Source organism: Prinia subflava, chromosome 2 (genome assembly GCF_021018805.1).
Source record: "Prinia subflava isolate CZ2003 ecotype Zambia chromosome 2, Cam_Psub_1.2, whole genome shotgun sequence".
Classification (NCBI taxonomy): Eukaryota; Metazoa; Chordata; class Aves; order Passeriformes; family Cisticolidae; genus Prinia; species Prinia subflava.
In genome coordinates, this window is record NC_086248.1 from 11,670,710 (window position 1) to 11,685,973 (window position 15,264).

Genomic DNA, 15,264 nt, shown 5'->3' on the forward strand with positions numbered 1-15,264 from the left:
CTAGATTGTTAAATTTGTTATGTTTTATTTCCAGGAACAGTCTAATTTTGTCTCAGTTGTACTTTGTCCCACGCACATACACACGGTCTGACTCCCTGTACTGTATTGCTCTGTAATTGCAGTATTTTGCTTCAGGAATCATCAGTAGGCAGTTGGTGACTTCTTCAAATACAGATTTCATGATGGACGTTGGCATCTTTAGAGGCTTCTGAAATAAGTCTGTAATCATCTCCCTAATAATTGATGGTGGCAGAGGAAGTGGGTTATGATATTTTGTAACTGTTTTTTTATTTTTTTTATTATTAAAGAGTAAAAGCCCTGTAGGACTGATTGGAACGCTTCCCTCACACTCTCACAAGGCTGTGCTGCAGCAGGGCTCTGTAATACCAATTAGTGCAGGGATGGTTTTGCTGTTCCGGATGAGGTCATGCTGGGGGTGCTGGAAAACGAGTCTCCCTCAAAGTGTGTTTTATGGGCTGAATGTATTATTATAATGCAATACTTAGGTCTTTAGGGTTTATGTTTTTAGTTAGTGAAGGTGTAAAAAAATCCACTTAGGATTTTTTTATCAGTGTCTCTTGTGTTCAACAGGAAAACAGAAAATATTTCCTGATTTTGAAGTATTTTGGTGCTGTGTTGCCCGTAGAACTGATTTGCATTTCTGTAACTAGATAATCTTACTGCTTTTATTTATTTTATTTTTTCCTCAAAAGACAAAGGCAGAGCACATGTTAGAGGTCCTAGATGTATAGGTAATGTTTGTCTGGTTTTATACTGTGAGACAGAAAATGATTGGGGTCTGACTACTTACACCTTTATTTTACAGAGGTTTTGATTCATTAAGGCACAGACAGTATCATGTTGTCCTTTACTGAACTAAAAGTAAAACTGCCAAAAAAAACCCCCTTTTGTTCTGCTGCTGAGGAACACTGTGGGCTGCCAAATCCTGACAGTCTGAGTCACCACAATTGTAATAAAGTGTTTGTACTTTGGCGGTTGCTGTTATTCAGTGTCTTCTAATTTATTCATAAGGCAAAAGGACACCTACAGATTTAAAATACTACTTTTTAAAGAAATAGTCCATGTTTATAAAGAAATAACGTTTGTCAATAGAGAATTAAATACACTGTGGTAACCTTTCAAAGCTTCTAAGGAGTAAATAGTTAATCTTTAACAATAAGAAATATATACACATATTTAACAAATTCCATGTTTCATGCAAGAGCAATACTAGACTCCAAAAAATGATGGGATTATTTTAAACTCCTTACTGAACTGTGGTGTTTTGGCCATCTGATCTGACCTGATAGTGATCTGATAACCAGGGAGACTGCTTCCTTCCTTAAAAAAAACCCCAAAAAAGCAACAACAAAAAAGTTTTAAGGACAAGGCCTCTGACCCTGGAAATGCTTATCTACATTTTAGCTTTGAAGTGTGGACTGTGACCCAGCAAGCATAGCTCATGTAATTGAATTCAGTTGCTTTCAGCGTCACTTCCAACCAAAGTAGTCAAGTTCTAGTAGTCAAATTAAGTTGTAATAGTCAAATAAAACTCAGAATGAACGTGCATGAGGAGCTGGTGGAAAGCAGGGTGGCTCTGACTCAGTGTGGTACCTGTAAGGCTGACAGGTGTGTTCCCAGACTCCAGCAGGTGTTCTGCCCATGGCCATGTGCACACCGTGGTTCTCTGGCTGATGGATCCTGCTGCCTGTGCTTGGGTGGGAGATGGGAGTACGTACAAGTTCTTGATCCCATCACCTGGAGATCCCACCTGCATGGAGAGGAGGTGGATTTATTTATAATTTCTCCATACTGTAGCTGCTTATGGATGTGAGTCCTCATATTGTCTAGTATGTTAGTGAGGCAGAAACAATGATTCCTTTCTTTCCATTTATAAAATAACAATAAGGCTTTCATTCATGATACATAGGGAATTTTGTGTGTCATTTACCTTTTCCTAACATTGAGTTAATTAAATTTACACCGTTCTGTCTCTCAAAAAAATGCCAAATTTGCTAAAGTGGATTATTAACAACTTTCCCTGATTTCATCTTGTAGAGCTGCTGATGAAAAGGACCGAGGTGGGTGTGGGTGGTAGGCACTGGGGCAGTGTGGAACACATGGAAATTCTTGCAGCAGAAAGTACTATCATTTTAATTGCTGCTCAGTGTCATACTATCACTACAGCTGTTTTCCAGCTGAGAGGTTTGCCTGCTATTGACAGGACTTTCACACAAAGGAAGGAGATGGTAGATAAGCAAATGCAAATATATTACATGCCTTCTATCCTTTGGTTTTTAATACATGCTGTGGTGACGAGTTCAGCGTGAAACACTCAGTGACATGTAATTATATATGCATTAAGTGGAAGTTGATTCATAGTGTCCCTCTCTGAGAGTACCTATCCATAATGCACTGAGTGGGGATGCGATAGGAGCAGCACAGCTCTGAGCTGCTTAATTCATGTGGCACTGCAGTCCCGCTCGGCTGCTGACTTCCTTTCTCCTCTTTTTTTTGCCCATAAAAGGAGAAAAGTGCTGCCATATGACTCGCTTTAGAGAGAATCACAAGATGAGGTTGGGGCCGGAGGGAGGGGGCCTCGGGGGGGGGGAAGTTATTCAGGTAGCTTTGTTTTTTGTACATGGTACAAAACATTCTGCATTCTGTGTTTCGTGTGGTATTACCAGCCAAGTATGTGGTAGTATTTCCTTCAACTGACATTGCAATCAAACATTTCATTCTTATAACTTCTTTTTTTCTTTTTTTTTCCTTTCTGCATGGATGAGAGATTCTGAAGGGAAGGGATATAAATGAGTTTGGAAGGAGATAACTGCAGTTCTTAAGGATTAGGCTGTCCTCCAAACCTGCAGACACTTTCCTGCTGGTTGTTAAGGAATGACTGTATGTGGTATTCTCCCATCTTGTGCCAGTGACTGTAGGTAGGCATGCCTGAATTCATTGCCTAATAATCACTGTTAAAAATCTTCATCTCCAGTTTTTCCAGAAAGCAGACTAATTGGAAGATTCTCTGAAGATTTGCTCAGAGATCAAATCTGGACAACTGTGTGCCTTTTCACCAAATCCTTGAGCTCTCTTACTCTGCAGTCTCACAGTGACTATCTTTTACCATTAAGTAAGAGTTGCCTGACTTCCTTTGACATATTCTGACAAAAAGCACAGCCCTCCCACTGACGAGGGTCGCAGTTTCTCCACAGAGAGAAGGCAATTAGCTGCTCTAAATGAGTTCCACCCAGTTTCTGGCATGGGTTACTAGATGGTGTTTGATGGGCTCCTGATTCTGCATCAGAGTGCACAGCGAGCACCAGGATGGTCAGCTCCAACCATGCTGCCAGATAAAGTCCTGTGTGTGTGTTCAAAGCCATCTCTGAGTTGATGATTCACAGTATTGATCAGCTTGGGTTTAGTCAGCCTTGCGTGTTCCCTTTATTTACTGATGCTGTGAAGTAATTTGACATAGGGACATACAAATCAGCTGTCTCTCTTCTTGCTCAGTCCAACACATGATGTTTTAGAAATCACAGCAAAATGGATGTGTCTGTGCAAACCAGACTTCTTTCTTTATCAGCTATGAAAAATTGAGATCTTTGACCCAAGCATTTACTTTCATATGAAATGAAGCATTTTGTCAAGGAGTCCAAGGGGGGCTGGAGAAAATTAAGATCTTAGTGATGAACAGTAATTTCCTACATTTCCTAGTATCACCTATTTCTAATGTCACTGTAGGTATCTTGGGAACAGAGCAAAAAGACCATACTAATTATGAGTCTGGAGTATTTATTTCTTTTTTTTTTCCCTCTAGCCGTTGGTTTTTGGTCTTTTTTTTTTTTTACATCAGAACTAGGATGTAGGCCAAGATCTGTGAAAAACAGGTGTCTGTCTCATGCCTGCAGTGTTATCATCACTGGGATTTAATAAATTTGTTACTTCATATATGTGGGTGGCTTTTTATTGTGTTATAGACTTTGGGTTGTTTTTCTTGAAACATCTGTCAGTTTAATGGTTTATTGGATGGTCTTTAGTTGAATGTTGATGTCATTGTTGAGATATATTTGTCTTCATTTCATCTCTTTGGAAGACTAAAATTGTGCCTGTAGTTCAAAGCATACAATTAAAGTATTCATGGGTAAATCAGAGTGTAGGAGTTCATCTGGGACTACTAGGTTGGAGCAGATGGTTATTAGGTAGATTATTAGGTGGACTCACTGGACCAGATTGGCAGCTGGTATTGCAACAGTTATAAATGGGTGCTCAAGGTTTTACAGAGTAATAAGCAGTTTTATCAATACTGAGGTGGGTTGAGCCTGGTTGGATGGCAGGTGCCCACCAAAGCTGCTCTGTCACTGTCCTCAGCTGGCAGGGAACAGATACAATGAAAAGCTTGTGGGTTGAGATAAGGGCAGAGAGAGATCCCTCACCAGTGACTGTCATGGGCAAAACAGACTCTGCCTGAGGAAATTAGTTTAACTTATTACCAATCATATCAGAGTAGGATAAGGAGAAATAAGCTCAAATCTTAAAACACCTTCTCCACATCCCACTCTTCTTCCTGTGCTCAACATCACTGTCAAATTCTCTAATTCCTTTCCTCAAACAACACAGGGGAACAGAGAATGGAGGTTGCAGTCAGTTCAGCCCACCTCTACCACTCCCTCCTTACGTTCTTCCTCTTCTCCAGCATGGGGTCCCTCCCACAGGAGACAGTTCTTCATAAACTTTTCTAACCTGAGTCCTTCCCATGGCCTGCAGTTTTTCATGAAGTTCTCTAATGTATCCCTCCCATGGGATGCAGTCCCTCAGGAACAGCCTGCTCCAGTGTGGGTCCCCCATGGGGTCACAAGTGCTCCAGCAAACCTGCCCCTCTCCATAGGCCACAGGTCCTGCCAGGAGCCCATTCCAGTGTAGGCTTCCCACAGGGTCACAGCCTCCTTCAGGCACCCAGCAGCTCCTCTGTGGGGTCCTCCATGGCTGCAGGTGGATCTCTGCTCCCCCGTGTCCTTCATGGGCTCTGGGGGCACAGCTGCCTCCCCACGGGCTGCACCAGGGCTGCAGGGGAATCTCTGCTCCAGCACCTCCTGCCCCTCCTTCTGCTCTGACCTTGGGTCTGCAGGGCTGTTGTGCTCGTGCACTCACTTTCTCCTCAGCTGCTCTTCTGCAGCAGTTTTTTCCCCATTCTTAACTCAGTTATCCCAGAGTGCTGCCACCATCGCTGATGGGGCTGGCCTTGGCCAGTGGCAGGCTGTGTCATCCCACCCAGTTCCCCTTCACTGCCCTCCCCACTACCAAAATTCTGCCACAGAACCCCAGTACACAGTACTGTTGCACTTAAGACTCCAAGGGAAGATGATGATCTGTAGGTCAGCAGTTGTGAAAGGGTTGTATGTTTTTGTGTTGTCAGGATGATTTCTCAGTCCCCTATGACACTGCAAAATCACATCTACACAAAGTTTTACACACGGTAATTCTTGCCAAGTACAATATTTACATCCATATTTGCACCACGGTAGTTGTGTTTTCCTTTGGAAAGTTTTATGTGCCCCTCTTGTCTTTACAAGAACTTCTTGCTTGTGTTCCTTTTCGTGCAGAATAACAGTAAATGTTTTCAATTCAGGTTTGCATGAATTTTTTAGAAGTAATTAATTTGGGATTTCTGACTTGGATGAAACAAATTTGTGAAGGCATATATAACTTTGTGAATTATTGAAAAATTCCCACAGATTTGTTCCTAAAATGCTGATCTTGTAAGATGTATTTCTTCCTTGCCCATCACTCTGATGTGGATGAAGTTTGGAGAAGCACAGTCTCAGCTGTGCATTGGAATGCAGTTGCTAGTTAGCCCATTTTATACCAGCTGACAATCAGGGCTAATGTTCTACTGGCAGCAGTCCAGACCTCTCAAAATTAAGAAATTAGATGCTCATGTTCAGTCCATCTGAACACATTAAAAAGCTCCAAAACCTAGAGAGTACAAATTTTCACGTGTGCTGCACGTGATACTCGTGGAAACACAAATGCTCACATATTACATGAGTGTCTGGTTCTGTTCCCCTGATTTGAAAGCAACAACGACCCAGGCAAGGTGATGTGTTAATTCTAAAATGCATTTGGCTGATTATGGAATTAACTTCTAAAAATGATGTTCTCCAGGAGCAACTGGGTACTGTATTTGTGATACATATTCATAGCAGGAACTAAATAAGGAGTGGGTATGGCATGCAACTGTACTGTTACATTTTTAGTCCTGCTCGTGACACAGTTTTGTTCTATGCCAACTAACACTCTCGCAGATAATGCCCAAGCATAGTTCTGGGGTTAGGAGAGACGATGGACTGTTTCCAAAAGGCTGTTCAGATCTGGCTGGGCTGTATGGAGGAATAGGATTTTAGTTGTCCAGCTACAAGCTGTAACATGTTTGCTGGTTCCAAGCCCAGAATGTGGCTTTGTGCCCTGGTCTGTTTTATTTTCTGACATACATGTGGCCACAGATCCTACTTTCCAGGAAGCTGGGATTCAGCAGCTTCTTTGGGAAGGCAGTGGCAGCATTGTTGTTATGTCCTTAGGAAGGTAGAAGAAAAATCCTTTCAAGCCTGAAAGTGAGAAGCTGTCTGGAAAGCAGGACAAATGAGACAGAGCAATTTAAAATCATGGAATAATTGAGTTTCATATTTCTTTTATAAGACAAGCCCCAAAGAACACTCAAGTATAATCAGCCATTTTGAAAGCACTTGTTAAAAAAAAAAAAAAAAAAAGAAAAAGAATTTAATTGTAGAATTATGATCTGGCATTTTAAATCAAAATGAATAAACTGAGTGTTAAGCAGATGGCATGTACAATGTCCTTAACTGGAGGGTGTATATCCTGGCAGTAGAGTAAAATTTATTCCTGATCTAAGCTTTGCTTTCTGTTAGCTAAAGGAGCAGTGCTAGTGCAAACCTGGGTTGGCATGATCCTTAGCTTTGCCCTGGGGAATCCTTGTCTTAAGCAGATGTCTCAGCCCTCTTCTAATTGTTTGCCTCCTGTCTAGGAGGTGCAAGTCTAACCTTATATTTAGCAAAAACTGTAGGGTGTGAAGTTTTGTGTGTGGGTGTTTTTTTTTCTTTAAGCAGTGTTAAAGCTATTAGCATCCTAATGACTTAACAGTGTCTGGTCCAGCAGACAACTCCCGGGTTAACTCTAGTCCGGGAGCACAGCCATCTGTCCCAGCACCTCGCTTCTACAGGACATGAGCAATAGCTGCTGGATGGCATGGGCTTCTTGGTAACCTTGTCATGTCTTCCTCCACCTGGAAGTGGTTCAGCCATCAGAAACTGAGCTCCCAGTCCCACACAGACAGTGCCATTCCTGGGCTGGGAATTCCTGGTGCAGTTTGTGCTTTGAAGATTGTGTGGGGAGAGAATCAAAGCTCAGGTCAGGATGCTCCAAGGATGAACTGCCCTGAATTACCTGTGTTGCCCTTGACATCTCTTGCTTTTTTCTGCATAAGATTTAAATAGTACCAGCTTGGTAGTAGAAGTTTTAGTCTGTGCTTTTTCAGTTTATATATTGATAAGTGTGTTCAGCTGCTACTCCTTTTTTTGTTTTTGTGTTTTAATTCAGAATAAAATTCATTGCTTCATTTTGGAACTTGTACTTTCTACTTTTTGAGTAAAGGACTTCTAAAACATGAAATGATGTTGTAGTTGCATAGTTAGAATAGAGAGTTTGGCCTCTGACTCACACTTCATCTCATTTAACTTTTCTCTTTTGCCTTTGAACATTATGTATTCCATTCTGTAATGCAGCTTCGCTTAACTCCTCATTTCCAAATAGAATTAATTTAGCATCTCTGCTATTTGTGCTTTGTTGAATACTGATTGTACAGCCTTAATTATTTCTTACACAGCAGGAAACTTTCAAAATAGCAGCTGTGTTTTTCCTTAAGTCAAATTGGTTGTGAACTACGACTGCTCAAATCCCTGGATGGATAATAAGCTTTACTCCCGGCAGGTCCCCCAGACTACTACACTAGGGGAACCAAACTGACTCCAGTCTGTCATTGTATAAATGCATTTTAACTAGAGATAAATTGACATGCTGGAACTTCCCAAAATAGCAAAAGAGAATTTTCTCTTCTGCATTAATATGTGACGGTTTGCCTCCTTGTTAATATCCTTCCATTAGAGCAGCATTAAAGTTTTTACTGAAGTTTCCAGAGTGCCTTATTTATTTCAGTCCATTTTTATCAGGCTGGTGTTTAAGAAATTATCACTTTCCTTTATTTCTGACTTGCAAATTCTCCCAAGAACAGGAGTGGTTGCTCAAAAATAGCTTTCTTCACCTTGTGGTTAAGTCACAGTGTTGTAAGAAGTATCTTGATACTTAGTGGGTTGTTCCTCTTCAATTCCCTCAGCTTTCCTATGGAAAACTCTAATAGCAATCTTGGGATGTTTATCTTCACTTTTAAAAGAATATTTTAAAGATACCAAACTGGAAACTCTAAACTTTTCAGAGTAGTTTATTCTCCTTCCTGCCCATGACATTTGCTTTCCCATTCGATGGCATCTCTCTCAGTCCAAATGTGATACCTCAGTGAACTTGCCTCGCAGCCCATCCCATGCTCACAGACAATAAATGCCTTCTGACATCTGTTTGTAGTCTTCTTTTAATGCCATTTCATACCTGCTAATCACATTAACCCTGCAAATTACACTGACATTGTTTTTACATCCCATGTGATTTTGTGTTTCATTTTGTTTTATACTAAACAAAATTTAGGTATCTGAGATAATTTTTAAAAAATATTAAAAAGTAGACTTCCAGAATATTGTGTGTATTTGGTTAAAAATCTAATTCAATCCTAGTTACTACTTAAGTTGTGTTGAGGGATAGCTGTTCTGTATAAGTTGCAAAGATTTTGTGATTTTATAATTCAGCTGAACGGGAGGTTCTCCTTGATAGTTGCTGGGGTTTTCTTGGCAAAATTTAGTTTCTCTATATAAATGTAATTAGTGCTGGAATTCCAGAGTCTGAAAGACTCCGTGATTTTTGTTGTTGGGTCAAGAGGGAAGGGGACATGTTTTCTTACACCTTCAAGCAGTAAATGCTGTATAAACAATGGTATTTCGAGCTGGTTCTTGCAGCCCTGTAGCACTGGAGGTTCAGGAGTTGTCCCTGATGCCATCACTGCTCTGTGGAGGGGTGGGTGTCTGAGCTCTGTGAGGTGCTGCCAGCTCTGCCCTGTCCTGAGGAGCTCCTGCCCTGGTGTGTGCAAGTGTGAGGTTAATTGGCCTTTGGCTCCAGGAGTAATGCACTGTAGAAGACACCTTGCAGAGTACCTTTGAAAAAAGGGAAGTTATTCTCTATTGAAGGCATTTAAGTAACTTTTCTGATTTTTACTCATTAATTAAAACTTGTTTCATTAATAATGATCTTTTAAAATAAATTTTAAAACCCACAGATTGCAGACTCTGTCTAAGTATTGGGAAGGCTCTGGATCATCTTCAACGAGGTAAGAGTCAACTCTGGTACTTTCAGACTTGCACAGAACAGCTGTGGAGCACATTTGAACATCATCAATGATAAATGAATGCTCAGCCCCCACTGAATACCATCCTTTATGCAGTTTTACTGTTGCACCTCCCTGATGCTTTCAGAACGCTATCTGGGCATAATATTCTCGCCTTGAGGTTTTTATTTGTTTGCTTTTCTTATTATAGAACAACAATTGAGAATTCTTCTTCCCATGTACTTTATTCATTTACTCCACTGTTTGTTTTGAGTCATTTCACTGTTATTGTTCTGGTCTGTCTAAACCCTTGGGACAGAATTGGCTTAGGCAGAGAGTAGGATTTGTTCACATCCCTTTTGAAGTCCTGATTCTGTGATTTTTATGGGTCTTCTACTGCCATTTTTTTTTTCCTAAATCTTGACTGAATTCCCATCAAACTGTCTGAAATATAAGTTGCAAATACCATGTATTGCTACAGAACTGGAGAGAATTTGCAGCCAGCAGCAAAATAAAGCAATGCTAAAAAAAAAAAGAAAAGTTTTTCCCCTAGAGAAAGGGAGTTCCCTGACTTGACCAATTACTAATTGGTACAAAGTTATGTTTGCACAGAGGAGCTATGCCTAATTAGTCCCCTGTGTGGGTGTTCTACTAGGGAAATCAGTGTTACATTTTGATATAATTTAATCTGCTTTTATGATAAATTGTTACAATTTGCAGCAATTAATGTATTTTTAGGGGAAAAAACCACCCTAATCTGCACTGCACTACAGGAGTTTCAAGAGATAATTCCTCTTCAGGCAGTAATCAAGGTTACTATTTTGAAGTTAAATGAATAAAAGCCCATAATTAGATTAAACCTAGTTTTTAGTCACATATTTAGAAAAAATAGCAGCAGAAACACAACAGTATGTTTTTTAAAGCCAAAACTTAATTAAGCTGAATTAAGCTGATTTATGAACCGGATGTCTTGACCTCTTGAGGTTGTGAGGATAATGCAATTGACTATTTGAGAAAAGTGTTTGTGGAGTTATATTAGCATTATTGCAGTTATGGTTGAAATTGAAGTTCACTTCCAAGCTTTTCTCTAGTGGCTTTACTTTCCTTCTTACCCTCACCTTTATTCTGGAAGCAAGCTTGCATCTCTCTTAAGTTGTTTTATTTAGAGAGTTGAAAAAGTAACATAAAAACAGCTGTCTGTATAGAACCTTATGAAGGACCTTGTCCCTTTGTTTTTCTAATGGCCTCCCCTGCCCCAACATTTTAAAAATGAAATTATCACTATTGGGCATTTAAATTACATTTTTTATTTCAGTAGTTTCAAAAGATTGGAAAATTAATTTCTGAACTTAGAAATGCTTTAACTGGACATTTTTCAATATAAATATTGTTTTAAATAAATATAGCTTTTATACTAAATTGCTAAATGTTTTGGAAATGTATTCCCATTTCCATGATTTCCTTATTGTATCTTTTAATTCTTAGTATAATGCATGCTATTACCAGTGCACATTATTTTCCTTTGGCTGTATCAGTCTTGGCAACAGCTCATTAGGAAATCCAACTTAAATTGAATCTATGCAGCAGAATTATATAGGATAAAATTTAGTTTGAATACTTGATCATTTCAACCCAGCTGCAATTTTTGGTAGTATTACTTCAAAAATGTTTGGATGTTACACATTTCACTTTCAAGAGAATAACTTCCATTTCTCATGGAAATTTCTTGTTTTAAACTAGAAAGTTTCATTGTAAAATTGAGATAGGGAAGAGCAAAGCTGACCCCAAGTGTAATCTTGAATGTTTTTCGTAACAGACGGACGTTGAATGTTTAGCATCACCTCTTTGGATTTTTGAATGTGAATTGGAACCACTTTTTTTCTAGGTAAGACATAACTGTGTGTTTATGTTAAGTACCCTCTTTCTTTTATACATGAATTGTGAGAAAGCTAAAGAGTGCAATATGCTGGACTTTGCTTTGTGCAGTGTTGTATCTGTTGAATTATTCCAATGTTATTTGAGATATTAAGTGCTAATAGTTCATTTGTCCTAAATGTCTATGTTCCCTGAGAGAAACTACACCAGCCACTCCATGTGTACAGGACTTAGTTTTGTGACCAGGTGTATAGTTGTTCTATTAGTTCATTGCCATCTAGAGGGGTAGGTGAGTGCTGTCTGCCCCTTCTCTTGCATCAACACCTTCACTCAGCAGGATGTGGTGGTTTAGGGAATTTGCTGCTGAAAATCTGTGGGATTGCAAAGGCTTCCTGGAGGATTACTCTTCTGTCAGTTTAGAGCTCTGCATCAGCTCACTGCAGATTCACACAAATACTGGTGTCAACACAAGGGAATCAGTGCCAGTACCTGCAGCAACCAATTGTTTTATTGGCTTTAAACTTCTTCTTTCTCTCTGCTCCAAGAAAAGGTTTGATACATGAGAAGCACTATGAAGGGGTTGTGAGCAGCTGCAGACTTCAATAGCTGAGGGGGAAGCAGAGCGTCATAGAGATGAGCTAGAAGGTTTTGATCTGTAGATGCAATTAAAAGAAAATTTGTCACTGAAAACAAACTACTTAGTGAAATACTAGGGCTTGTGCCAGTCTGGCTTCTTGTGTTTTTAACAAAGATTATAGGGATCAGAAAGGACATATTTGTCAAAGTTCACATGCAGCCAAGCTGTGGTCAGCACTCTGCTGGGGCTGCAGGGCAGAGAGTCACGGACATCAGTTCTGGTTGTGACCTGAACAGTGCTGTTTGCCAGCACTTCTTGGGAAGTGTGAAGCAGGCAGGACATTTGACCTGGAGCACTTGCAGCATGTTAACACCTAAAATCTGCAAGGCAATAGTATCTTAACTCTCTTGCGGGTAGTAAGGCTGTGTGAGATGGTAGCTTTGATCCAGTGGTTTCTCTGAGAGGTGGAAGTCATTGAATATGGAAAGGATTCTTTAAGTTAACCCTGCTTTAGTAGCAGCAGTCATTAATTCAGCTTGCTGGGAGAGGCATCTAACAAGAGGTACTGTGGGCAAAAGACAACAAAAACTTCCATTTGCTGCAGGTGAAAACAAGCCCAACAGGGCAGCAGCCAGACTGGGTTTCTATCAAAGCTCCTTCACAGTACCCAGGTGAAGTCAGGGCAGTCTGTCAAAATAAGGGTGTTTGCTGATCATAAGGAGGTTGGTTCGAAACAAATAAAGCCACCTTCAGAGGTGGAAGGTGTAGCAATTTGTCACTTTAAGGTCACAAAGGATGTGGAACCGGCATAGCTGAAACACAGCGATATTCCTGTTTCATTTCATTGGATGGGTGAACAAACCCAGGTCCAGGGGAGCAGGTGCATGGGAGGGGTGGCAGGAGAGACTTAAGATGAAAGGCTGCTATCAGAGCTTTGACAATTTCTGCAGGGTAGAAAATTATTCTCTGTGTTTTAAACTACTGATATGAACGTGTAAAGACTGTATACACAACCAGCAAAGCTATTTTGCATATTTTATTTTTAGGTTTTACTTTATCTGTTAAAAAGAGCTTCCAACCTTCTATTCTGTTACAGTCATATGAGAATTGAAATGGGAATTATGTAGATGACATACCTATTAAATGTTATAATAGCATTTCAACTAAAATTAATGGCCCAGGACAACCCTTCTGAGCCAGAGAGAAGAAAATCTCAAAAATGGATGTTCAGCATGGATTTATCCACTCCAGTGGCTGGGACTGAGATGATTCGAAGGGAGACCTTAGAGACAGGACAAGTAGAATGAAAAGGAAAAATGGTAGGAGTGGAGATGAGTACTCTTGACATGACAGAAGAAACAGGAAATGGGGAGAAAAAAGAGTGAAATGAGGAAATAAAGATTTGTTAAATTATGGACTATTTCATATTTAATCCATAAAAGGTTAATACTACTACAGCGTGGTTCACTGTTTTTATTAGGTTCATTCGTAGAAAATAATAAACTGGTAGGAATTACACCAGGTAAGAAAATTAGTTTTTATTTTTTTTTACCTGATACATTTTTGAAGTCTTAACTGTTGGCTATTAGAGACCTTTTATAGTTAAGAGGTTTTTTTCAAACTGAAACCCTTAAATATAAATTTACTGATCTTAAAGATTGATTTTTTCAAACTGACCAAATACAAGCTGCAGAAGCATATGAAGAGGATTTTTTTTGTGTGTGTGTAAAAGGAAAGGTTCTGAAAATCAAATCTTAATATAAAAGTGACAAGCCAGTAATAAATTCCAAATGCTAATGCAGCAGAAGCAATTTTTTGTATACTTAGGTGTGAGCTGCTTTGAGCTCTGCTGGGAACTTTACATGATAAGGTTTTCATTTCTGTCAGTGCAAAGAGGAAAACTGAATCTTGTAGACTGTTTTTAAAATGGCCTGTATCCCTTGTAACTTTTGAAAAGTGTAACATGAATTATTGCTATAGTTCTCTAGAGGTTGAATGTCCTCATCAGATTAAATAATAGTAGAACTATTTTTGGAAGTGTTTTGTGTATACATGTATATGGTCATCTATTGCTGTTGGTTTTTTAAATGACCTTGGGAGCAGGAGAATTTGGGGTGGGAAGAGAGTAAACTCGTTTTCATTTTCAATTTCCTGTTTTCTAAGAATACATAGGAAACTTTCTTAATTAAATAATATCATAATAAACAGTTGGAAGATGAACTATGATGATTATCTTCAGGTCTGCACATGGTAAGTATGTTTTTAAAATAGTAACTTCTTGACAAGAATTTTCCACCAAAAGTAGTGTGAACTGTTTAAGATGAAGTTAGCAATGCAGGGGAAGCAAGATCAAACATTTAACCTAATCCAGACAATTAAGTGGGATGTCTGAAGTAGGCTTCACTAACTGCTTAAGGATTGATGTTGAGTGCCAGAATTAATATCTAAAGCCAAATCTCTGGAGTTAATTTGTACTTCACACACAAATGTGTCCTTAGTTTACCTTAGGCTGTGATGACTTACTAACATCTCAGGTATCTTGATAAAATGAGGAGCACTGTGTTTGTAGAACTTCAGAATGCATTTCAGACATTTTTTTAGAAATTAAAAGTTTATAAACAAGATGATAACATTTCACACCTGTTGCTGTGCAGTTTTTGAGACTGTTTTTTATCTCACAGAGTATCTTGTATGGGTGTGTTCTGTACACTTATGAGGAGCACCATGTAATGAAGTTTTTAACACAGACCTCTAGTTAATTCATTGTCAGGTATTTTGCAGATATAATGTATAAATGTGTTTCAGGGAGAACTGTGAAGAAAACTACTGTGGTAATTGTAGGGGTAGCCTTGTATTGTTGGCCAGATGTGTTTTCCCAAGAACTGGACACACTCAATCTGGAATTCAGCTTTATGCCAGATTTTGGTCTGTAGAGCTGGACTGTGACTCAGAGCCTAAAATTAAAAGGCTTTTCCTGAATTTTACATCCTCAAAGGAGGATGGTTTTCCAGCAGGTGTTAATGATGAGGTGTCTGCTAATTTACACACACCTCATTGAAACTTCATGAAGTTTTTGAAATTAAGGGTATAATTTTTCAAAAGTAGCAAAAGACACAAACTCTGACTTCTTCTGAAACAAAGGCTCTAATTTTTCACCTACAGGAAAAAATAAGGCCTTGGATTATCTCTTTTTTAACAGAAAAGTCTTTCAAATATAATTTTCTTTCATAAAAAAAATTGCAAGCACTTTTTTTTGCAATGTTCACCTTCATTAACACAACTTGCTGACTTCCTTCCTCAGCTGCAGTTC

At 39.2% G+C, this 15,264-nt stretch overlaps 1 protein-coding gene across 4 annotated transcripts in view; it reads left to right on the forward strand.

Moving 5' to 3' along the window:
* Positions 1-15,264, forward strand: part of CYRIA (CYFIP related Rac1 interactor A) — a 54,329-nt gene that overhangs the window by 6,375 nt on the left and 32,690 nt on the right. For all 4 annotated transcript variants that reach the window (XR_010083801.1, XM_063424633.1, XM_063424648.1 and 1 more), the window contains exons 2-3: positions 9,455-9,505; positions 11,319-11,387. The gene's annotated coding sequence lies outside the window, so the exon portion shown is untranslated. The remainder of the gene's footprint in view (positions 1-9,454; positions 9,506-11,318; positions 11,388-15,264) is intronic.